Source organism: Corvus cornix, chromosome 7 (genome assembly GCF_000738735.6).
Source record: "Corvus cornix cornix isolate S_Up_H32 chromosome 7, ASM73873v5, whole genome shotgun sequence".
NCBI classification, from domain to species: domain Eukaryota; kingdom Metazoa; phylum Chordata; class Aves; order Passeriformes; family Corvidae; genus Corvus; species Corvus cornix.
The window spans coordinates 20,860,278-20,884,349 of NC_046337.1; the positions used below are offsets into that span (position 1 = coordinate 20,860,278).

At 37.2% G+C, this 24,072-nt stretch overlaps 2 long non-coding RNA genes across 2 annotated transcripts in view; one reads left to right on the top strand and one right to left on the bottom strand.

Annotated features, from left to right (window-relative positions):
- LOC120410304 overlaps window positions 1-24,072 on the bottom strand; it is a 67,681-nt gene that overhangs the window by 21,735 nt on the left and 21,874 nt on the right. The window lies entirely within an intron of this gene.
- Window positions 4,440-24,072, top strand: part of LOC120410305 — a 37,715-nt gene continuing 18,082 nt past the window's right edge. The window contains exons 1-2 of the long non-coding RNA XR_005602391.1: window positions 4,440-4,622; window positions 4,915-4,983. This is a non-coding gene — a long non-coding RNA (uncharacterized LOC120410305). The remainder of the gene's footprint in view (window positions 4,623-4,914; window positions 4,984-24,072) is intronic.

Sequence of the window (24,072 nt, forward strand, 5' to 3'; positions counted from 1 at the left end):
TTTGCCCGAATCACCTACTAGCTTTTCTGACTCAGTTGTGGATTTTTCCCCCAGTCTTGCTATTTCCAGCTTAATTCCCCAATTTCTGGTGCACTTCCTCATAGTAGACTCCAGAGAGACAAAAGTAAAAACATGGAAGTAGGATCATAAAATCCAAACTGTTCCATTGCCCAGCATATGTAAGGTAAGACATAAGGAGCAACGACTGATGTATCAGCTTTTACAAGTAAGGTCGAGCTCTTTGTCAGTGACCAACCTGTTGTAGGACAGGAATAGAAGATTAGGTAATGTGATATTTCTGTTGTATGTTATCTTTGTCTTGGATGTTACTCAGAGGAGATAATGATAGTAGATGCAGCAGGAAGACACATTTCCTGACATGAGCTTAGACCCAGTGAGCCCAGATAGTCCCAAATAGAAAAGAGAGGGATGTGTTGTACTGAATGTCCTTTTGAAACTAAATAATTCTAGTGGCTTTTTATGTGTGAGCTCCAAAACCATGTTTTTATGGTATCCAACTTAAATAATATGTAACTAATATAAAGAAGCATGCTATCCTTAGAGAAGCGAGCAGATCTGGAGTTATGGATTTAAATAGAAGGAAGAGAAGTGGGGAGTATGTATTTTGATTCAGCTGTGTTTGAAAAGGCTTTGAAAAACTCTTGTTCTTGGAAACAGTGAGATACAAACCTGTTTGAATAGTTGATATCTGGCCAGAAAGGATTCCTGTTGAGTGAAATATTAACCCATAAGGAATGCAGTTTCTTAGGGCAATGAGCTATTGGCTTCAAACCAACTTTAATGCAGAGCTAAGGTGACCATTTAAAAAACATATATGCATCCAGAGGTCTGCATGGCTGCCAGACCAGAATACAATTACCCTTTCTCTTAGCTATAGCTTACTTGTTTGTGGCCTGGTTCTGTAGTGCTGAAAAGTAATTTCTGGCTATATAGTGGACAAATGTCTACTACTTTGGTTGTGTCATTGTCGAAGGCAGGTGTTTATATTATGCAAACTATAATAGCAGCTGGGAGCTCTATTAGTAATTCTAATGTTTCAGGATAGAGAGAGAGCTCAAGGAATGTTTCCTCCCCAGAGTCTCTGCTGGGAGTGATAATCTTCCAAAGCAAGGTCAAATTTACACTGGATCCATGTCATAGGAGGCATGAAAAGTGAAACATGAAAAGTGAAACATGAAAAGCTCTGAGCCTGCTGAGGGTGACAGGTATAAAGTCCCAAGCCCCATTCCTTTGCAGCATGATGTGCTAGTTCTGCTAGTGAGTGCCAAGTTCAAGCCGCACCCACTGAACCCTCCGGGTAGTTGCTGCTCCAGGAAATGCTTTTAAGGCCCTGGGAGGCATTTATGCTAAAATGCCAAAATACCAGTGGAATAACTCATTCTTTCTGTCAACTCAGAAAGGGCTAAGCCTCTAAAGCACGATCTAGACCATAATACTCATGCTAAATTGTTCCACTTTTTTTTTGTTCACAGAGATCAAAGTGCAAAGTATGACTTTCCGTCCATAGGCTCTGATGGACTCTGACGTGTTCTGTAGGTGTTCCAATGTACAGCTGGAGGAGGCCCAAACCTGCTAGAACTTACACCTGTGGGATAATTAAAAAAACCCCCAACTGTGATCTCTGTAGAGTGAGTTTCTTCCTCTAAGTACTATTCTCTTCCCAGTGACTTGGCACTCTGGACATACAAACAGTAGGACTGATTTATTCCTTTTTGTGGTGGGTTTCAATCCACTCACAGGTTCTTGAAGATTCCTTAGGACTAGAACCTTTTTGACTAGGAAGTTTTGGAGAAGGAAGATGGGAGGAGGTAAGCATTACATCCCAAATCCTACTCACTCGTGACACTGAAATGGGAATTTATTCATGGAAGGTATATGACCCTACAAGAAAAAAGAAAGGCTTTATTAATAGCAATGTTAAAACTATCATAGGTAGGAAGCTGGGTCACAGCAGAAAGAGCAAGAAAATACTTCCTCTAGAGTTTCTTCTCACATTAAATGTGTGACTATAGCCTCAGAGGAGGACTGCTATGGACAGTGTCCAGGAAGTGTCTCAGCCCCCATTAAACACAGATCATTACACATACTGCATGAAGAGTCATTGTGGCTGTCACATATAGTTAGGCCATGCTGCTGCTGTTACCACTATGAAAAAGGCAGGATGTTAAGTTTTAGTATCATTACAGTTTTGCCCACAAAAAGATGGAAAAACCTAACCAAAGCAACCACTTTGCTTTCCCTAACTCCTCCTTTTATCTCATACCTGTTAATATTGACCCATGGAGGGATTTCACTCCTCAGCATATAACTTGATCAGTGGCTTCTAGACAGAGTTGACTGAAAACTGTATTTGTGGGCCCATAGTTCACGTTGCTTTCAATGACAAGGAAACAAAGATTTATAAGGGACTAATTCTTTGAAACACTAAGCATTTCTGACAAGGCCCTTAGAGTAGAAAACGGAAACCTGATACTCTTGCAGAACCAAACTGAGGAAGCGATCCTTTAACAAGAGAAAAAAGAAAATGCAGCCTTAGAGGGAATTTGTAAATGCCTTCATAACAGGAGGCACTACTGAACTCTTATTTGGCATCTAGAGTTTTTATAAGATCATCTTTCTTATGGAGGTATATGTAAAACAGCACATCAAACTGCACCCTCTGCAGTCAGTAATTAAATTGCTGCTAAGTCCATGAACAGAGTGGGTCCCAGTGTGATGGAGATCACTGCTACTATTTTTAGTCTGTATTTCAATAGCTTCGGATGTCTTAAGCAGGTCTTGCCACTCATCCCTCTCACAGGAATCTTTGCTGTACAGTCAACTACTGTGTGTTTGCAGCTGGAATGCAGCCTAATTCTAGCCTTCTTCCAATGTGCTTCCAGTAACACAAGGCCAGAGCATTTAGTAATCTGTGATCCAAGAATACCTGGTGGTTGAAGCCATTGCAGTACAACTACCAGAAAAAGAATAAATTGTCTGAGACAGGTACTAAATACTTGAATGAACAATCTCCTTCCTTTAAAAAAAACCAAAACAACCTAACCAAAACTAGAACAAAACCCTCATGATTCCATGGTTTGCTTTTATGTAAAAAAAACCCGAGAGCAGAATAGAAAATCCACCCCAAAATAAACAAACAACCCTCCACTCAAAACCACAATTCAGGTGATAAGGTAATAGATAAACTAGCCAATTGGATTTTGACTTGCTGAGATCTATGTGATAACTCAGATCCTGTAACTGGAAGCACTAAATATATGTAAAATAAAATTAAAAAAGAAAATCTACATTTTGAAGATAATCTGTCACCCCCAAATTTCAGGAAATTGTATCCTGTTGTTTTATCTTCATTATGACAGAAAATAAACAGATAATTTTATTTGTGATCCAAATAGAAATACATTTTGGCATCTGTTCTATGCCAATAGTTGCTCTTGCTATGAACATGCTTACATTTTACTGCACTGGGCTATTTGCCACTTTATGTAAGCTACACCAGCTGCTCTTGCTCTTGCATGACAGATTACTGTATGCAGCTCTCTGGTTTTTCCTAAAGCAGATAATGCTTTGTAAAATCCAGATAACTAAGTCTCTAAGAAGTGATTGTAAGTTATATTAAAACTGTGATAACTGAGAACAGAAGCAGCCCTGAAGAGCTGTACTAAAAAGCTGCTACTTCAAGGGAAGATTGTGGTTGTGGATAGCTGGTTTTATTACTGTGCCTAATATATATTCTTACATTATTTTACCTGTTATATCTTTTTTGCTACTTGCTGTTTTTGCTTAAATTTGGCATATGATGAAGAGAAATATTAATAACAACTTTATACACTGAGAAAATTTCTGTTTTAATTTCTATGGCAATGAAATACACTGAAATCAGTTCAGATCTATGTGAAAACAAAACCTCCAAATTCTCTTTGTTGCATTTCTGTGACAGGTTTCATGCTCTGTCTTTTTGGCAACCTTCTGTTTGGGAAAGCAGCATTATGCAAATAAAAACTCAAATGGCAGCCATAGAAGGAATATGTAACACAATTTTTCTTGACATCTTGGTGATATAGGTAAGATCATGCTATCACAAAACTAAACCAAGTTCTTTTTCTCAGGTGTAAACTCTGCCTCAACTACATTTTAAAACAAGTTTTCCTATGATTTGGATACAACAAGGCTGTGAAATCATATTAATTCCCAATTTAGAAATGTCATGCTTAAGCAGTAGTTGAACTTTGCCAGTTTTGATAGGTGTTGGTGATTAAAGTGCCCGTAGGTATAAGGTTGTGTGGGCACTGCTGCTGCAATAAAAAGTCGAAGTATAATTGGTCTGAGGGTGTGGAGAGAAGCAGCAGGGGATGCTGGTAGGGACAGTAAAAGCTCAATAGGGTTACGGAAACCTGCCAAATCTCCATCCTCACTGCAGGGAGCTCCTGACGCTGCCAGGCAGTAAGGAAAACAGATGGCTGTTGCTTTTGAAGCCAGTAACATTAATTTCTGTGCCTGTTGTGTATTTTTCCTCCTTCCCCTAGATTTTCCAACTCCTGCAGTAGCTCCTGTAGCAGCCAGGCATTGGCAGACATGTTGGAAGGCAGCCACGCAGGCGGGTGAGTTTCAGCTGAAGATGATGGCTGCTTTGTTTTGGTTTTCCTTTTCCCCAAGCTGCCTCCACAATTTGGCAAAGGGATGTCAGGATTAGAAATAGTGGGATTGGAGAATATGCCAGAAGCTATTAGAGGGAAAGAGGCAGAGCTATAGTAAATGTGGAGATGGAGCAGTGCCAGTAGGAGCGTGGTCATGGGGGTTTGGATGCAATTAGCACAGCCGGCCAAACATACCCTAACATGGACGCTTCACAGTTACGTGCTGAATAATCCTCTGTGTTGTGCTTATTTTCAGTGGAGTATAGCTGATACCTGTAGATGGGGCCTTGTTTTTTCCCCAAAACCAGCAATCAATGTGGACCTGGTAAGTCTGTAGCAGCTGGAAGTGATTTCACAGAAGGTTCTAAATCAAACCTCTATATCTAAAAGAGAAGCGCATGAGATGGAAAAAATTAATGTTTAAGTTTGTTTGCACTGTATTTCAGCTACTCTGAAGCACTGTAAGAGTTTGGTTTTTTCCTTAGCTTTCTGAAACTTCTAATGCATTTGTATGCTGTTGTGAAGACTAACAAAGCACCAGTTTGAAGGAAGAGAGAAATGGGTAGGATGCTGACTTTTAATTTTAGAATATCACTAAGAGAGCTCAAAGAAAGACACAGGCTTGAGCCGAGTTAGCAATTCAATGAAATATATGCATAGGTTGACATGCAGAGTAATGATGGCATATGACTGACTTGTCATTTACGTCAGGGGAAAGATTCTGCCCTTGTGCAGGTTTCTGACTGTTGATCTCAACCAATGAGTGTTTCATGCTTTTAACAGATGCTTCTGATTTAGGCCAATGAAAGCTAATGGAAGCTTTTTCCAGTCTCTGAGGAAAGAACACCAGCCCAATCAAACAAGCAAATTTGGAGCTTGGCATCTGAATTGAATAGCAAAACTGAATCATTTCCTCTTGCAAAAGCTGTGTGCCATCATTATTCTATGACACTATAAAAATTTCATAATTAGTACTGACTTGTTATTTTTGCCATCTCCCGCATTTCATCATTTAGCTACTGTTGCTGTCTACCAAGAAAGACACTAAAACCGCTTACTCAAAAGGCCTGTCTGCCTTATGCAAAAGAGCACACAATTCCCAAGCCAGCAGAATATGATGCATACAGCTGCCCCAGCTATGTAATTGTAGCAAATATTTCTAGATGCACAGCCACAAAATAAACTCAGTAGAGGCATCTAAGTATTTGACAGGCATGCATGTCCAATTTATATTCTTTTACATTTTCCTGTGGTGGCATAGTTTATCATCAATCTTTTTTCTGGTCTCTGGTTTATGAGCCGCACATATGAAAGCTAAATTTAGCATAGAAAAGCCATAGTGCATTAAATAACAAAAATTTTAAAATCCCATTAATAAGTCCAATTGAAATGGGACTTATGACCCAATGGTAAGGTACTTAAGAGCAATAGATCACGAGTTTTTATTAATGCTGCAGAACACACTCCATCAAACTACCAATAAGTATATACAAACAGATGATTGAAACACCTGTAGATACTGATATAGTCTACTTAGAACTGAAATTATCCTTTGGAAAAAACCGTAATATTTCTCAAGAAAGGCTTTAGTATAGGTATAGTTCCTTAATTTATGGCTTCCATTTAGGGATGGGCTGTGATTAAAGCACTACATTATTTCTTTGCTTTTAGTTCCAAGTGACCATGTCTCCCTTGCAGTCTTTGAATCTGCAAGTAGCTGAAGGATCTGGTGCAGAGTGCAGTACATGAATGAACATTTGAAAATGAGTGGAAAGGATTTTCTTGGCTCATCAATACTACCACATTGTGGAATTAGAAAGAAGAGAGGCATTGCTTTATAACCTTCTGTTCTCAACAGTCTTGGAATTTCACTTTTTATGTGCTGTCTACACAGGCTTTATTCCTCTGCAAGGAGAAATGACATTTTCTCCAAGCCCTTAACTTACAAGTTGGCACAGTGGTATGTGTGATAAGAGACACTGGACCTCCGGAAGTGTACCTAGTTCCCTGCTGTGATGCTGCTGTTTATCTCATCTCTCCACGCATGTGTTTTTGGAAATGTACTCATGAGTTTAGTTCCCATTTTGTGTGAGGCTGTTGATAAATGCAAATTTTTTTAGTGGGGTGGGATGGCAATCTTGTTTATTACTATCATGCTATTGCAGTACTTGGTTCTTGTTTTGGTGCAAGAACATCATTGTTTGTCTGTGGGACTGCTCTTTTAATTGTCTTAAGTGTCAAAGTTGTATATGAATTAAATGATTCCTTGAGGGTGGCAAATTCTGGAGAGAAGTGCTGTGTAATGCCCTTACACAAAGGTAAAGCATTACTAGCTGGATGGACAGGTAGGCATAAGAAATTTGGAAACTCTGAAATGGGGTGAATAATTTTTTCTTTCCTGTAGTGCTTAGAGAGTGCTTAGAGAGTGTAAAATGCCCAAGTCATGTATCTTTAACCCAGCACTCGAGGAAGAGGCAAAACCTCACAGTAGTGAGTTTAGAGGTTTGCGGGGAATTAATTTTACCAGTCTGAAAATGTGGAATAAATTACTCAACTCTATCCTAAAGAGTGGGCTGAGGGAGCTGTATGTTTTCTCACTGGTTTTACTCTGGGATGGGAAAATTTTCTCACAGCTGGGGGATTTAGTAATCTCCTGCTGCAGGCTTTGAACTGAAAATATACCCTACTATCAGAGCTAGGTTCCTCAGGCCCTAATATGGGATTATGGTGATAACTGCATGGTTTAATAAAATGTTGTAGTTGGGATTTGAGCAGGACCTGTTCAGATCATGCCAGCATAAGCACTGGCTACGACAACAGGACATACAAACTCTCAGCCCTGCTTAGAGCCGAAGGCAACAGGCAGTGCTTCTAACAGATGCTGAGGTTGTAAGACTTAAGGTTATAAGATGTTTAAAACCAGATCTTTACAAAAGCTGACATGGTAAAATCTTGTGGTTTATACAGGCTGCATGACATATATTAATGCTGCACTTTGTGGAGGCACCAATATCTAAATCAGCTTCAGGGGAAGGAAGAGAGAAATCAAGTGTTTAATCAAGGCACTGTTCAAATTCACAATGTGTGTGAAGAAGGAAAGCCTGTGTGAACATACTTCTAGAGGCAGTGAGTAAAATCCTGCACTGATCATTTCAGGGAAAGAGAAGTCCTAAAACATCCAGTAAATATTCCAAGGTTTTTTCCCTTCATTTCCCATTCAGAGCTAGAAATGGAGGAGAGAAATGTATCACACGTGGTTTACCTGTTGCTCATATTGTGGCATCTAGGTTCTCAGAATGCCCTAAAAGCTTTTATTTGTTCCAGTCGCAAAGAAAACCTTCAAACTTTGACATTTTCAGTAAGAAATTAGTTCATACAATGCAATGGGGGACAGCTTTCATTGCCTGAGCCTCCGTCCTGAATAAAGCAGCTTCCTTCTCACTTCAACTCAGCTACCCAGCAGTCCCTATTCCTGGGGTCAGCTGGAATGTTTTCAAAATAATGGGCTAAAATCCAAGCATGTACCAAAAGCTGCCCAGTCACCAAATGCTCCTGAACTAATTTCAAACATTACTTGGGAATGATTCTTCTAACATGTTGGAAATGTCATGTGGCTACAATGGGAAGCTCATAGTGTCCTGCAAACATGTCCCTCTTAAGGTTTTAGTGTACGTTTGTTTTTAAAAATGTTGTTAAAAGAATAGATTCAGAGTGATACCAGCAAACCTTTTTTCCATGCCACTTTGAAAGGCTTGCTTGTGTAATATAATCAAACCATTAGGAAATGCTTCTTTCTGAGGAAAATATAGAAAAAGGACTAAAGTATACAGGACTTCATAAGAATTTCATCTGGATATCTATTGGTGGCTGTTTTCTTGGGCTGAATTTCAACAAGTCACAGAAAGATGAAGGGTTCTTGTACCCTTTGATCAATACGCCCTTAGTAATTTTATGTAAGAATGTGCATTTAAAGTATGGCTAGAAAATAGTCATTATTAGAATACAGGACACAATAACTTTTTAAAAAAAATACTATTAATTAAATAACAGCTTCATGGTTACTTCTGTACTACTGCATCTTCTTTTTGGGGATTATCTGGGACAGTGATGGTACTGGTTGTTTCCTTTGACTCTCCTATAAATATCAAGAACATTAACATATAATCAATAATTCCATGTACTTCTGTTAATTTTGGCCAAGAATGGTATTTTTTGTGTACATAATCTCTCTTTTTTTTGGTGTGTGCAGTCCTTACATAAGGCGAATGGTTGTTTTTGCCTGCCTTGGCTTCCTGACAAATTGCTGTGCTCTGTATATGACTATAAGCATATACAGTTTCCTTACTGAGGTTATTAAAAAAGTCTCTCCTTGAGCTTCATCAAGCTTGCAGTGAAGGGACTATTTTGATTACATTCTTTTAGCATCTGACTCAGGTCCTTCCATCTTTTGGGATAGCTCATCCTCGCTGCCTACATCTACAATGGGTAGCACCATTGCTCTAACCCATGCACCGGACACATAAAGTGCCCATAGAGATTATACACTCTAAGAAATTTTCTGTTTCAGAAAAAAAAAATCATTGCTGTTACAGAACATACCTTACACTGAATTTGTCTATCTTGTTACCTAATATTTAAGCATTGTTTAAATTGGTCCTGCAAAGGATTTTAGCGACTGCATGTGGCTGATGTGGAGTATCTGGTCCTGCAGAATCAGGATAACTTCACGTTATTATAGTTTTGTAATTCCATATAATTATATGAAAAAATCCTTAAGGTATTTATAGATTTACAATTGGCTGATTAGTTTTTGAAATCCCAGGGGATTGTCAGGGAAATGTCATGTGGTTCAATGTTTTTTTTTTAATCAGCCAAATAACCAGGTGTCCAGAAACCTCTGTGTATTTTCAGTGACACAATTTGGACCACAGTTTCAGCTTCTGAGTCCTTCTTGTGCTTCAGGCTGGGATGTATACACATGGACACCCAGAAATACTATGAAGAAATTAAATAAGCTTATTCAGCAATAAATTAGCATGTCTGGTTTTGGCTGGCTTTTAAGTTTGCATCTGCAAACAGCTGAAGATCAAAGACTAAGACTTCTGTATTTGTTAATCTAATTTTACATTTCATTCGTCAGATATCACAAGTATTTAAATGTTTTGCAGATATCAGGACATCTTCCTTCATTGAGCTATTCCAAGGGCATTCAGGAAACCTTACAAAGTGTTGATCATATCTATTTTCTGGGGTGTTCTTGTTCTTACAATATAAATCTCATATTTAAATTCCATAATAAGACATATTGGAAAATTCTCTTCAAATAATTCATTGCCTTTGTGGCATTGACCTGCTTTTAATTTAGAATGTGTTCATACTGTTTCCTTTCTTGCAGCATTACTGGACAAGAGGACCTTGTAGACTTTTGCAATGATTTGCAAAAACACCCTGAAACAACCTTTACTGAGACTATGCTTTGTACTAGTTGACATTATATTTGTGAGGGTTTGGTAACACAAAATTAAGTGATACACATCAGACAGGCATTGTTGACTGGCAAACTGGTGGAAAGTGAAGAAAGAGGAGGAGGAGGAGTGTGTGGGCAAGGATGGCTACTCTGTAGTAGCTAGCTCCAGCTGACTGTGATTTCAGAGAGAATAAATCCAATTTTTTCTGATGGGTCTCCCTGAATTTGCACCTGGAGTTCCTAGAGGTAAGGGTGTCTTGAGTCTGAAAGGACAAAAATTTTAATGGAGTTCCAAGTTTTTCCATATATTTTTTGTGAATGGTAGCTTTCCAGAAACCATTGTAACAAGCATGGAAATGACAGAAATACTACTAGTAGTGAAGCTGTGCATGAGTTCTCTATTTTAGCATGGTTCAGAATTTCAAGAAAATCAAGTAACTGATATATGGGTCACATTCCTGGTTGGCCTTAGGGCCAGCTGCCACTCTGCATACATGAATGCACACGAGTCATCTCAAAGCCCAGGGGAGGAGGTGGCCCCATGGGTTAGGGTAACATGACAGCTTGTTGGAAATTAGAGCAGAGAGAGGGGCCCTGCAGAAGTTTATAAGCAGAACAGGTGGCAGAAAGTAAGGGGTAATCACACATTTTAAATTAAAAAGGAAAAAAAATCTCGGGGGGCTGTATGGCCCCAAAATCTTCGTCTAGGTCTAGGAGGGCTCCTGTGAGATTCAATGAATCGGTCACCTAGCAGGCATACTTTGGCAGGCTGCTCTGCCCCCAAAAAACCTATTCCCTTAGTCTTCTGTACAGGATTTATATGCTTCATTGAATGTCCACTTGCTGTGCGTGTATGTCAACAGCCAGCTCCTCGAGAGCCATTGCAGGAGCCATGGGTTTTGGTGGTGTTTTTTTGTCTTTGGGATAGACTTTTGGGATATATGCTGCAATTCCTTGGCTACATACAAAGCGTAATGAGAAACAGTTAAGAAATTATCTGAATAGTCTTGTGGCTTCTGGTAATATGGAGTGAAAGGATGCAGATCCTCAACTGCATGATGAACTGCTCTCAGATCTTTTCAATACTGACTTTTAAACTTTTGTTACTAGAAATCCAAATTGGCCTGGTGAAATAGATTCACGCCTTATGCTGTCAACGTAGCAGTGATCTGAGAGCACAGGGAAGTCTAGAAAGCAACAAAGATTTTTATTTCTTAAGAGCTAATCATTTGTATAGGAAAAAGAATGGAAATGTGTGAATGCAAAAAACTTGTTTTCTGGTATTTTAAGAATCTATCCAGGTCTCATCAATGGGGTCTCGGTGTGGTAAGATTCCATTATTTCAGAGAAGATTTTATCCTTGCATGTAATTTATTCAGCTGCTAAATAAAAAGGCAAACAAAGGAATTTGTCAAAAGTCTTGATTTCACTTACAGTGCTTCCTCTTCTTTCCTTGCTTCCAGTTTACCACTGCTTCAGCTTTGGGTAGTGATGGTCTGTGTACATGCCTTATGTGAACAGTTGCAAGAATCATCTTTGTGCATTTCTATTTTTCTTAATTTTTTCACCATTGTTTTATCCTTCCCACTTGCTGTTCACAGTGACTGACCATTCACCTTTTGAAATATTGCTGGCATTCTTATTCTCCTATTCATTCTCTGCTTCTGAGCACCCAGGCCCTGAAAGTCAAAAAGTCAAGGCTGTGTGGCAGGTGGGCAAGTGCTTCTTGTGCAAATACATTCATTTGCATTTGAATGTTCACATTTGCATACAAATGCTTTCATTCATAGGAATAAAAGGATTCTCTCCATGTGCACCATTTGTGCAAGCAAAAATTGGATTCATGAAACTACTCAGAAAAGTCAGGGACAGATCAGGTCTCCTGCCATTTTCACTTTGGTACTATGTTTACAATCTGATAATATATGTCTGTAAAGAAGCAAAATTCAATTTTCAAGTGCTGTTGATTTTTAAACTTTTTAATGCACAAGTTTGTGGTTGGCTTTCCACGGTGTGCATACAGAGCCAGATAATGTTGATCTAAAGTGGTCTCAATTCTAACTGGGACCACAAGGAAGGATCATAGCATAAATGAAATTATGATTATAGAGATGAAGAAGGTCAAAATTTCTCCACAGAATTGCTGAGATTGAGCAGAAACGCTGAAAGTCTTTTACCATTAATTTTTTTTAGATCTATAGTAGATAAATATATACTTAAGTCTGTGGTTTTTTAATACCCTTTACTTGAGTCACTAGCATAGGCAGACCTGCTTCTTTACTTGGCTCACAATTCAAGTATACAGGTCACTTTTCTATCAGGAATTACCAGTCAAATGCAAAGTGTCAGAAAACCTAAATAGTACTATGTCTCTAAGTAATTTGAGTGGTGCCATCAGCAAAGAAATGGTCATCATAACAGATAGGATCAGCCAATGCTTGATAACAGATTACTGGCAGCACTTTAAAAAATGATTTGTATTTTTTGAGTTGCATTTTAAGTGGGATGGGAGGAACTGTTGGAAGAGCACACTTGTTCAAGTTTTGAAAGTTTCCTTCATGTAGCAGATGTTAAGCTGACCAAAAATGTTTTTTAAAACATTTATAATATGACTGCTGCTAATCTTTGTGATGAGAAAACCCAGAGTCTGGAGTCTTCCACTAGAAACTTCTCTCTGGACACTGAAATGCTTCCTTTTACAATCTGGTAGTCATGGCTCTGCTCAGATCAAAATGATCTGAAGATGATTTTGAGGTAAGAAGATGTGCTAATAGTTTTCTTAAGACATTTCATCCCAAAACCTTAATTTTGTTCCAGTGTTGGTTTAGGAGGTTAAATAGGTTAATGGAAAGGATATGTAACTCTGTAGTACCTGTTTATTTCAGTCATGCAGCACTTAAGACATTCAATTACATTCCTCGGTCTGCAGCCAAAGATCAGTGCTGAAGGTGCAGATATTGCACAGTTTATTACTTGGCTTCCTGTGTTTTGCAGTGTGTAATGATGTGTTTTGAAAACTACTGGTTTGGTGCTCATGGCAGTTTTAGAGTAGTTGGTGCAGTGCAGCAAGAGTGACCAAAGCTATGGAACAGTTGCTTCTTTTACACATGCACATTGTAACTGAGCTCAGTAGAAATCCGAATCTGAAACTTAAAGGCCCCAATTAAGGGAGATTATCACCCAGAAGATGACCATCAGGACGGTGGCTATAGGGAGGTATTTGGCAGAGGTGATGCTGGCTAGCAGTCTACTGCTCCTTCTGGTGAAGAGATTGAACAGCTCACCAGGTGGGGAGTGATGTGGTGAGACTGTCCTAAAATCCAGTTAACTTAAAAAAATTTCAAAAGTTAATGTTTGCAGTGGCCTAAAGTAGAAGCAGGCACGGAAAAAGTTAGATTCTTCTCGTGCCTTGCACCTTCTCAGAGACACCTCGTAGCAGCATAGAGGAGCTCTAACACTTTTATAAATCCGACACATTAACCAGGTAATTTATAGTCATTACAGTCAATATGTGTTTCAAACATCCAAGAAAAGAATAGGATGGGGTTATTCCTGGCCAGTGTTTGGAAAGATGAAAAAGAAATAACAGGAAGATGTTTCACAGCTTTTTCAGAACCACAACTCAAAGGAACCATTATAAAGTGAAGAAGTAAAGGCCAGTGTCGCCGCCTTGCACAGAAGGATCTAAAAACTTTTTGTATTTTCTATCTCTGATTTCATTACTCCTAATAACTCGTTTCCTGATAGAAGGTAAAGAGGCACCTGAAATATAGATTTGAGTTCCTTTTAGTTAAACCTTTATCTCTTTGTCATAGCGAGTTTTTTTCTTCTGTAGTTTCATTCATCTGCTCTACTGGAACTTTCAGTCGCACAGTGTTAAAATATGGCTGTTCTAAGCTAATATGCATTAACTTTTTAAAACCTGTTTTATACATAACCTATTGTATTAATATAAAACGTTAAGGCCATTTTTTCGTTTCCTGGGAATGGCCCATTACATTGTGAGCAATCTACTCTTGCTTTTTTAGAAAAGACTTTGAACTCAACACAAAAGGAAAATATAATCATGTACAACTATAAAGACTGCTTTTTTCCCTTTTGTGCAGAGTAACAGAGGTGGATGAGTAGCATGGTAATGAAGAGATGGACCGTCTTTATTAGCAGGCTCGGTGAAAGGGTTCTTTTCAGAACTTCAACTTTTCTTATCTTCTTAGTTTTCATGACGTCTATTCGGACTCTTTCCTTTTCTTGACTTTCTTTTAAATATGTCTAACAGACTGGCAAAGCCAAGCCAGTTCATCCTTCTTTCCAAAGAAGGCTAGATACAAAATCTAGTGGTTTAGATGCTTCCATAAAAGTTTTTCATAAATTTAGAGAAATATTGCTCTTTGCATTGCATAGGAAATAGTCATGTGTATTGAAGTCTCACAGTCATTCTTTATTTCTCTAAAAACAAACACAGCAAACCCTTGCAATGATGTTTTTATACTGTAGTTAAAGGAGACTAATGATATAGGAAGCCTCTTTGAGTAACAAAATAGAACTAGAAATAACACTTAACCCTCTGTCCTAGAAATTGGTTAATATAGTAGATTTGATGATCTCTTGCCCTCTTCTACAATGTGCTCCACAACCCTTTTTGATATTTCTCTGCTCCTCCTCTATGCTCCCTATTTTTCTGCTGTTCCTCCCACTCTTTCTGCTTCAGTATTCTTTGTTATATAGACAGTTCACTTTTAATCTTGCTCAGTTAAGGAATTCCACTACAATAAAAGGTAATTGCCATGTGATTGCAAAAAATTCAGTCTGGGTGGTACAACAGATGAAAACTATGTTCCCTTCTGCCATTCTGGTGCAGAGGAAGTATCCCATCATCACTGTGTTGAGCTCTGAGGAAGGAACCTCAAAAATAACAATCAAGAAACCAGAAGCATTATTTATTATCTGAGGCTGGGAAACTGGAACCTTACTTTGTTGACTGGTATTTGCCTGTTATAGTATTATAAAGAATATTACAGTGAAGGACATTTATTGTTGTATTATTCAGAGTGATGTATCAGTCCAGTAGTGTTGCTGTTTAACGTGTGTATCTTCAGTGCACTAAGGTGTTAGTAGATCTTGGTTTTGGAAGTATGTGGCTTTTATACAAAGATTGCATAGCAAAATCAAAGCATAAATAAGAAATTATGAATTGTGTAGACTGAAGGATACAAATAATGTCTTAGCAAAGTTGACTCTGGTTAGATCTCTTGTTATGAGCAGCTCAGAATAATGAATATGATTAGTTTGTTCGATAGATGATGTGTTCCAATGAAACCAAATGCCTGCTTAGTGGAAGATTTACAATGCACTTATCTTCAGTATACAGAAATAGCTTGAGCAGGTGATTTAAGGCCTTTGTTGTAACAGGTGAAAAAAGTAAAAATTTATAGAACTGTGAATCAGTTAGAGGTATTTTGATATGAGTTATCTAGAACGTGCTTTAGAAGGATTAGATGATCTCCAGAGGCTATTCCAATCTCAGGGATTCTAGGACTCTGTGAACCATGATTTTGTTTTGTGTATAAACTAAATCAGTGGTTATGTAGAATTTATATTTCACTGTTTACAGGAATTTAACCAGATCAAACAATCTAAGAGTGTGTATGTGTGTATGTACGTATTTCAGCAATAGCATTACCATCTCAGGGAATTAGACCCCCAAAACTGACATGAATTGCACACTTATTAAATAAACCAGTACAAAGTGATTTACACAGATATATAAGAATTATTTTATATGCAAACGGAAATCTTATGTCATAGCTGACAGTAAGTCTGGTTTTAGCTTTTCATCAGAAGATTATTTAAGAGCTAGTTGTTGTTATTTAAATTAATTGGCTAGAGGTGGATTAAACTAGATAAAAGAAAGACAGTTAAAACAGTTGTAGTTTCGTTTTCAGTTTTAACCCAGAATGGTTACTATAATCTGTTCTTTGTAGCATGGACTTGATGGACTTTTTTCAGGATGAAAAATATTTATCCAAAAGAATTCATTAATTATAAAGCAGACATTTTTGCCAACTCTGTGAACTGTTTAAAATTCTTTTTAGATATGAGCACCATTTGTAGTTAAAGTATCATTTTCTTCTGAGAAATTTAATTTTTTAAATTGGAAAAGAATTTTTCTTGGAAATACACCAAGTGTTGAATTTTTAGTGAAGTGTTGATTCTTTTTTTTTTTGATGTTTAAATACAGAATATGTAACTAGAGATACCTTCTGTTTCTTTTGGGGTCTTCAGCTGTATGTGACTGCTTAGAAATGTAAAAACAGTTTTATACCGAATGATAGTTAAGAAATAACAACATGTATCTTGTAGACAAGAAGCATAAATGCTCACAGTAGCGTAACAAGTCCTGATGTGTTACTTTAAATTGCCTACAAGATGTATGACTTGGCTACAAGTTCCCACTCCATCCTTCTTTCTTAAGCATTGTAAGTATATTACTGTGTTGAAGGAATTCCATGTTTAGTATAAGTCATTGCCCAGTATGACGCTTTTCAGGTGATTGTGAAAACTCTTGAGACCATATTCTTATAATGACACTATCATTTTCATGTATATTTCAAAAGAAATATAAACATTTAAATGGGGATTTTTTTATAAATTCCAGATTATTAGTCTCTTATTATTGAGATTCAGGTGTGTTGCTGAAGAGCTGTCTGGAAGGTAAAGCAAAATCTTTCAAATGCTTTGCACAGAATCCCTGTCATCCTTACATGGTTTTCATTCATTGTGCCAATAAGCTATCAATATTAATATTTCATTTGGTAGGAGAAAGGCATAAAGACAATTTGCACAATCTCTCCAAATGGTGTGGTATCTTTTCCAAGGGTTTAAATACATGAAACATATCTCAGCCTTACTATATTTATTACATCTTTCTAGGTCTAGTGGCATTAATTACTCTGTAAAAAAATGAATTTGGAACCTGAGTTGAGCAAGAAGTGTTGCAACCACTGGAATATTGATATACCATAAAGTATATGAAAACAGCCTTGCTTTAGTCAGTTATCTGGCAAATTGGGCCTGTACTATCTTCACTTGCAATACAAACAGATACATTAATCTATTAATGCCCATTTCAAAGCATGAGCTCTGTCAGTTCAAATGAACTTCAGTAAGAGCTGTTCAGGTCTAGGCAGCCCATAGGGATAACACAGTTAAGGCCTATTGGTTTCTGTAGCATGCAGGCAGCTTCAAATCCATCTGCCTTCTGCTCCTTATAGTAAGTGCTGATGACACAGTAAGAAAATCCCTACACATTTTGTACAAGTCTAAACAAGACTGGTGATGGGTATATGGAATATTAGAAGGTAAGCTGCCTGAAAAGAAAGTGTATGGGCACGTTCCTTTTGCTCACAGAAATGTCTTTGCTTCTGAGAACATGCACATCACACCCACTACAAAACCTTTAGCCCAGCCACGTACTCTGTAACACTGGGATCTCCCTGCTAGCAACAGTGGAGCTACAGTAGGATATGACCTTCTACAAATCTACTTTGGTCATCATATAATTGTGTCATCATACAATATGTCAATATTTATTCACCATACAATAGTGTCATGCATATCCAGTTACCAGAAAAAACCTCATCTCCCTAATGAAACAGTGTGTGCAGACTTTCTGACATAAATCAGACTCTGGGCTAAGAGGTAAAAGGGCCTCTGTGATGGGACATTTTCAGTGGATGGTGAACATACCCCAAACACTGCTTGTATGCCGTGCAGCTGAACGGGCTTGCTCAGCAAATCTCTTCCAATAAGCTGCTCACGTGTGTGCAAAGACCTCAAATTTTGCTTCCCTCTGAAATACCACATTTAAATTTAGAAAGTATTATAAAAAAGCTGGATGAAATAAGAAAAAAGATCAAATGTGAAGCAAATTGCTTAGATTTCCAAATGAGAGGAGCTGAAAATCTGTGACTGTAGCTTTATAAAGATCAGCAAACATGTATTGTAGAGGTATAAAAAATAGGAATACAGGTTTACTACTTTCAGTTACTACTTCTCCCAGTTCAAGACTAGAGCAGAGATGAAAGAGAAGCACCACAGATTTAGAGCTTAACTTTGAAGCTGATGAATTATATTTTAGATGCAACATGTAAATAAATGTAATCATTCACTAGTAAAAGACATTTGCAAAACCAGTAGGTTAGCAGGACCGAACAGAGGATATTGAGAACAGCCACAAATATTTTGGACAAGACAAAAATAAATGGCATTGTAAATATTTACTGATTGGACCAGAAAGAGAAAACATCTAGAATCAGGTACTTTATTATAGTCCTCAATAGGGCTTACTTGCATTTTTTTCTGAAATACTTAGTATTTGCTGCTGTCAGCAGCTGAATGATGAGTTGGATAAAGCAATCATTTGATTAAGGATGACAAATGTAGTTTTCTTCTGTTCCAGAAGAACTAGGCTAAATCCTGTATGCTATTTTGTCATCTTCCTCTGAGACTATTGACACAGATTATTCCTTTAGGTAAATTTCTTTTTACTTATTGCTTAGTGTTCAATAACTTAGAAGGAAATGCACTGATTGTGTATTTCTCTTCATCACATATAAGCCATCTCATAGACTGCAGATGAAAATGGTTACTACCCAGACTAGTGTTGGCTTCATGACACACTAGTACATTGCACACCCTTCTAGCAATTCCCAAGGAACATGTCCTGGTCTGGAGGGACTGTTCAACCCATGTGGCTGGCATGAATTAAACTAAATGGCACAGGTAGTTGAACTGGCAGATTCATGCATAATACCTCATTGCTTTTTGTGGTTGAGAAAAACAGCAAGACTTTTCTGCTAGTAAATTGTTTCATTTTCTTTATCTCAGTTACACTGGTGGGTATACAAATATGGAAATAAGGTTAAATTTGGCTCAGCTTCTGAAAAACTGAATTTGAACTCATGCTTTAAAGTGCAGATGCAGTGTTGCTGTGAAATATGCTGCTACAACTGTATATCTAGAATGAAGGAAAAAAAAGCATTATAGAATTTAGTGAAAGATAAAGCTGCTGGCTGAAGGGTGACAGGCTGCTGTAGCAGCATTTTTTTTTTTTTTGTGCTAAGCTTTTGCTTACTCTTGTTAAACAGTCTGCTCATAGTCTTTTCCATAAATTCAGAAATATTTCATTTGAAATACAGGCTTAGGTAAGCCATGGGTTTAATCACTATAATGATATGATTTGCAACTCATTTGGATTTTCATTTTTAGCTAAATGTAATACTATTTTATGACACTCAGACACTTGTAATAAATTCATTTATAGCTGCTTGCTTGCACACAATAAAAAACCCAGTGGCTTATTTTTATGGAAAATTCGTGCAAACTGTGTATAATGTTGAGCAAGGGCAAGAGATTTAAAAAAAACAGAAAAAAAATAATGTGACCTTTTATTATTCTTCCCATTCTTAATCCTTATTCAAGGAGTTAATTATTCTAATCCATATAGGACAATTGCAAACCCTAGATTAATAGTCTGGATTTATTGCTCTTTCAGTATGACGCCTACTCTGGATGGTATTACATGATACATATAATGGCACCTTTTTTTTTAATCCATGATGCTTGTGCAGTATTCTTTCCCATTATAATTGTTGGACCAAAACCTAATGTGACTCCGTAAGCTCAGCTTGAAGTTTAAGATCCCCAAAATTCTGGAGGAACAGAAATCCTGTTCTCATTGCTGACTGTTGAGCTAAATGTGCAACATTATATATGCATACCAAACCAGATATGAATATAACTGGAAGGCAGCAGTCCTGTTTTTATTTACTGGTGTGTTGATTCTTACTGTGAGATCCTGGTTTTAATGGGGAAATTGGGAAATAGTTTGTGTTGAGAGTAGAAATATTTTTTTTACTGATGCTTCTTGTAAAGAACAACAGAAAACACCTGGCTTTCAAAATAGTTCAGTGTGGTACTTGTGTGGGGTATTGTGCTGCTGTCATGCTCAGACAGGAATTGTCTCACCTTTCTTTCTTTTCCGCTTTCCTGTAGCTTATATGTGTCATCTGAGCTGAATCACCAATAATATGTAAAGCATTTTAAAATTAGGTTAGAAATTATAAAAATTACCTTTCCTTTGGCAAAATAGCTCCTTTAGTGTGACTATAATAAAACAACATGCTAAAGGTAGCCATTTCCCATGGTGTATTTAGACAAGGATGCTTCATGCTGTGTTTGGAGATCACTGATTATCAAGGGAGCTATTACTGATAATGAATATCATGGTATGTGTACAGATACGTTGCTATCACAATAAGCATAGAGAAAAACAGTTAATATTTTGGAATTGAAGTTATAAAGCATTTTAAGCACATCTTTTGTTAGTAATTTCCTCAGCTTTAGTACACATGTGAATGAAGATCTGACCAGTATTAATATTTTGATACTCTATCTGCATGTATGTAAGTGGTGTTTTGTGAGTAGGAAGAGAAGTTAAAGTGGTGTAGTAAGTATTTAGAGTTCCTGCTTTCTTTTATACACCCACACTACTGGAAATGTTCCACAACTTTAAAAGCAAATCTGAGGTCAAGAAAAAGTCAGTTTTCTTGTTTTATGTTCTAATTCCAACAGTTCTATATTATCACTGTTTGACTTAAAATCGTATTTTGGCAGAGGGGGAGTAGTGCTCTTGAATTTTTTTAGTTGTTATTCTCTTTATCAATCAAGCTTATTCAAGGTGAGGGAAAAGCCTAGGTGAATGGATCAAATAAAAAGAATAGGGAAAGAAAAGGGAAACTGCTATGGGCCATGCTGATAGCATGAAACTCCTAGTGGCTCTCAATCTGTGCACATATTGTAAATAAGTGAAGTACTGGGAAGTCAGTAGGAAACAATACATATGAGGCATTAAACCATAAATTTAATCACTGATCCAATTTTAAATTGCCAAGTTATTTATTTAATCTTTGTTATAATAATCTATAACTACTTTATATAAATATAGTCTGAGAGAGAAATTTCAGTGTGACCTATTGCTTCTCCAAGGCAAAACCAAAAGGTCCATTTGAAAACCTTGTATTTGAGTGATTAAATGAAATGCAGTTATCAGAGAGTGAAGCTTCAGCTGTGTAAGAACTTGTGCTGAAAAAAAATTAATAGAAACTGAATGTGAACAGAACCAGAAACTGTCCATTCAGACACTGCATACTCAGGAAATTTCATTACTTTTGAGGGAGGCTCATGTCTTAGCATGCTGTCACTCCTCCCAACAAGTCATGGACCTGTAGATCTGGTAGGAACTTCAGAAGTCACTTAGCCCATCCTCCTGCAGTGTAATGAGATCAGTGACAGTTCTATAATTCCTGATTTCTCTATTAATTAGTTATTATTTATCCTTTCATTCTTTATTTCTTCATTACCTTATTTCTTCCTAAAAAATTTCCTAATAGACAACCTGCAATCTCTTCAGGCAAGCTATTCAGTCTTCGAGTATATTTATGGTTAGATTTCGTCCCCTACCTCCCAATAGCTAATATTCCTTTTTTTTTCCAGTTTATTATTTCTTGCCCTTTGCAAAATACAGACAGGGAATACATTATTACATTATTACTTTACAGTGTCCTTTTATATCCTTTAACAGTGTTACCATGTTGCCTCTAGTCCTCTCACACTGAAACCATTCTGAAATACCCAAAATTGGACATGGTGCTTTTGCTGTGGCCTAAGCAATGCATAGCAGAGCAGAGGGATTACTTCTTGTGCCCTGCATGTTATTATCCTATTTATGCATTTCAAGATCATGTTGCTCGTTTGCTTTTTTGGTTTATTGAAAGCTTTCCTTTTTTGTTTTGCTACAGTGTGCTCAGATGTAGAAAGATCTTTTTTCTAATGCACACTAGATGTTGTACATTCCCAGGACAAATGTCAGTTATTTTTAAAATATGTCAAAACCAAATTCTGACTCTAATTTTAACCTTCTACATGCTTATTGTGAGCAGCACTACATGACTTGCCAGAGATTCCAGCTGCTTTTTTATGATCATTTTCCAAGCAATGCAAACACACAGAATATTCTGATCTGGCAGACAGAGCCTGAATGTTAAAGTGTAGAACAGAGTGTATTATAATTAAATTATTGCAAAGAAAACTGTGTGCAGGCATATATTTTTATGCTTTCATATAGGCTTCTGCACACACAAGCACACATTTTTGTTACTCCATACTATGGGATAGGAAAAGCAGAGTAAATGCAAAAGTGCCGGGGCTTAGCTGGTCTATCTTACGCTACCCTGCTTGGGCTCCATTTTCCGTTTGTTTTGGTGGAGACTGCTCAGTGCCTTTTACTTTAAGAAGGAAGTCAGCACTACATATTTTGTTCAGTCAGAAATAAATTTGAATTTTAATTTCTTTGAAATCTAACCCCTCACAGTTGGATGGTTCTAAGAAATTCTTGACTACGTGTCACTTGGATGTGGTTCCATCCATGTGTTTTAGAATATTTTTATATCATATGCCCTTTAAAGTTTTCCTTCACCTGTATTTCAGAAGAAAAAGTATTTCTTAGTTTAAAAAATATTGTTACTGAATTTCAAATTACAAAGTTGTGGTTATACAAACCTAAACTTTCAAGTTTTGTAAGGTTATCAATACTTTTAAATGTATTATTTTCATCTGACTAAAACATTCTAAAGGTGGTTCAACGGTTGATTCAGTCTCAAAGAGAACTGCATCACAGGCAGTGTAGTCTTACACAGACAGCTCTTCCTCAAGTTGATGGAAAAAGGCGTCTGTATCCACACAGAGAATTCTAAACTTCTATCCTACATACATAGACTTTAATATCTATGTGGGCCCTTTGAAATCTAATGGACGCCAGAAAAATACCATACTTCTTTGGAGAAGATTGTCATAGCAGGGATTTACCTATATTACATATATAGGTATTACAAATCTCCCTCTCTCTCTCTCTTTCTCTCTCTCTCTCTCGATCTTTCTCTCTCTCTCTCTCTCTAAAGGCTAGCCTTCACTAGGTGCTACAAAGGAAGATATTATATATCTTAGCGGTTTTCATAACAATCTTTATATGCAAACTTTCTGATTGATCAAAACTCACTTGTGATGAACTAATCAATGTGGCACTTTGCAATGTCAAACATTTTTAACCTTTGATGCATTTTCAAGTATTTCTGGAAGCATGGAATGGAGTATCTGTGGTTTTGGCATTTAGTAGTAGTGATCTGGATCTATATTATGGCAGTCCATTACTTAAAAGAAATCTGGATTACTTCTTTTAAAAATGTTCTTCGAGGAAGGATGCAAAGATAGCTTCAAGAGGGCTTAGAAATCTATTTGGCTTGTCTGCTGAGAGACTTGGCTGCCCATCAGTCTCTCTTTTATACTTCTGGGTCTGAGTAATGTGTTTGCTTCTAATAATGTAAAAACAACTCCCTTTGTATATTTCCATGAGATCAGTACAGATGCATTCTTATAGTTCACTGAAGTTTGCCTGACAGTCTGTTGAAAATATAATTGCTGAATCATCACTGCCTGCCCATTATGAGTAAATCCCTCTTACCTTTTGAACAACATGACTCATTTTGAAGGATACAAAAGCTATTCATTATTGTTATTGCTTCTTGGCCTAAGTGGTTGCCCTGAGTTTGAGATCCTGCAAACTGTTTCTGTTGGAAAAGAAGCTCATGATAAGAGCAGAGGATCTCTGTACAGAGCTTCATTGAAGAATGTTCGAAGGTCTCATTTTGTGCTTGTAGGAGGATCTAAACAACAACAAACAAATTCTTCTCCCTGTATCATCACCAGGTTTCAGCACAAAATGTATGGAAATTTTTCTAACAACCATTTTGCTAGAGCTATTCCAGGCTAAATTTCGTGTTTTCTTACTGATATTTTCCTACTTCTTGTGTTTCTCTTGTTTCTCCCTTATAT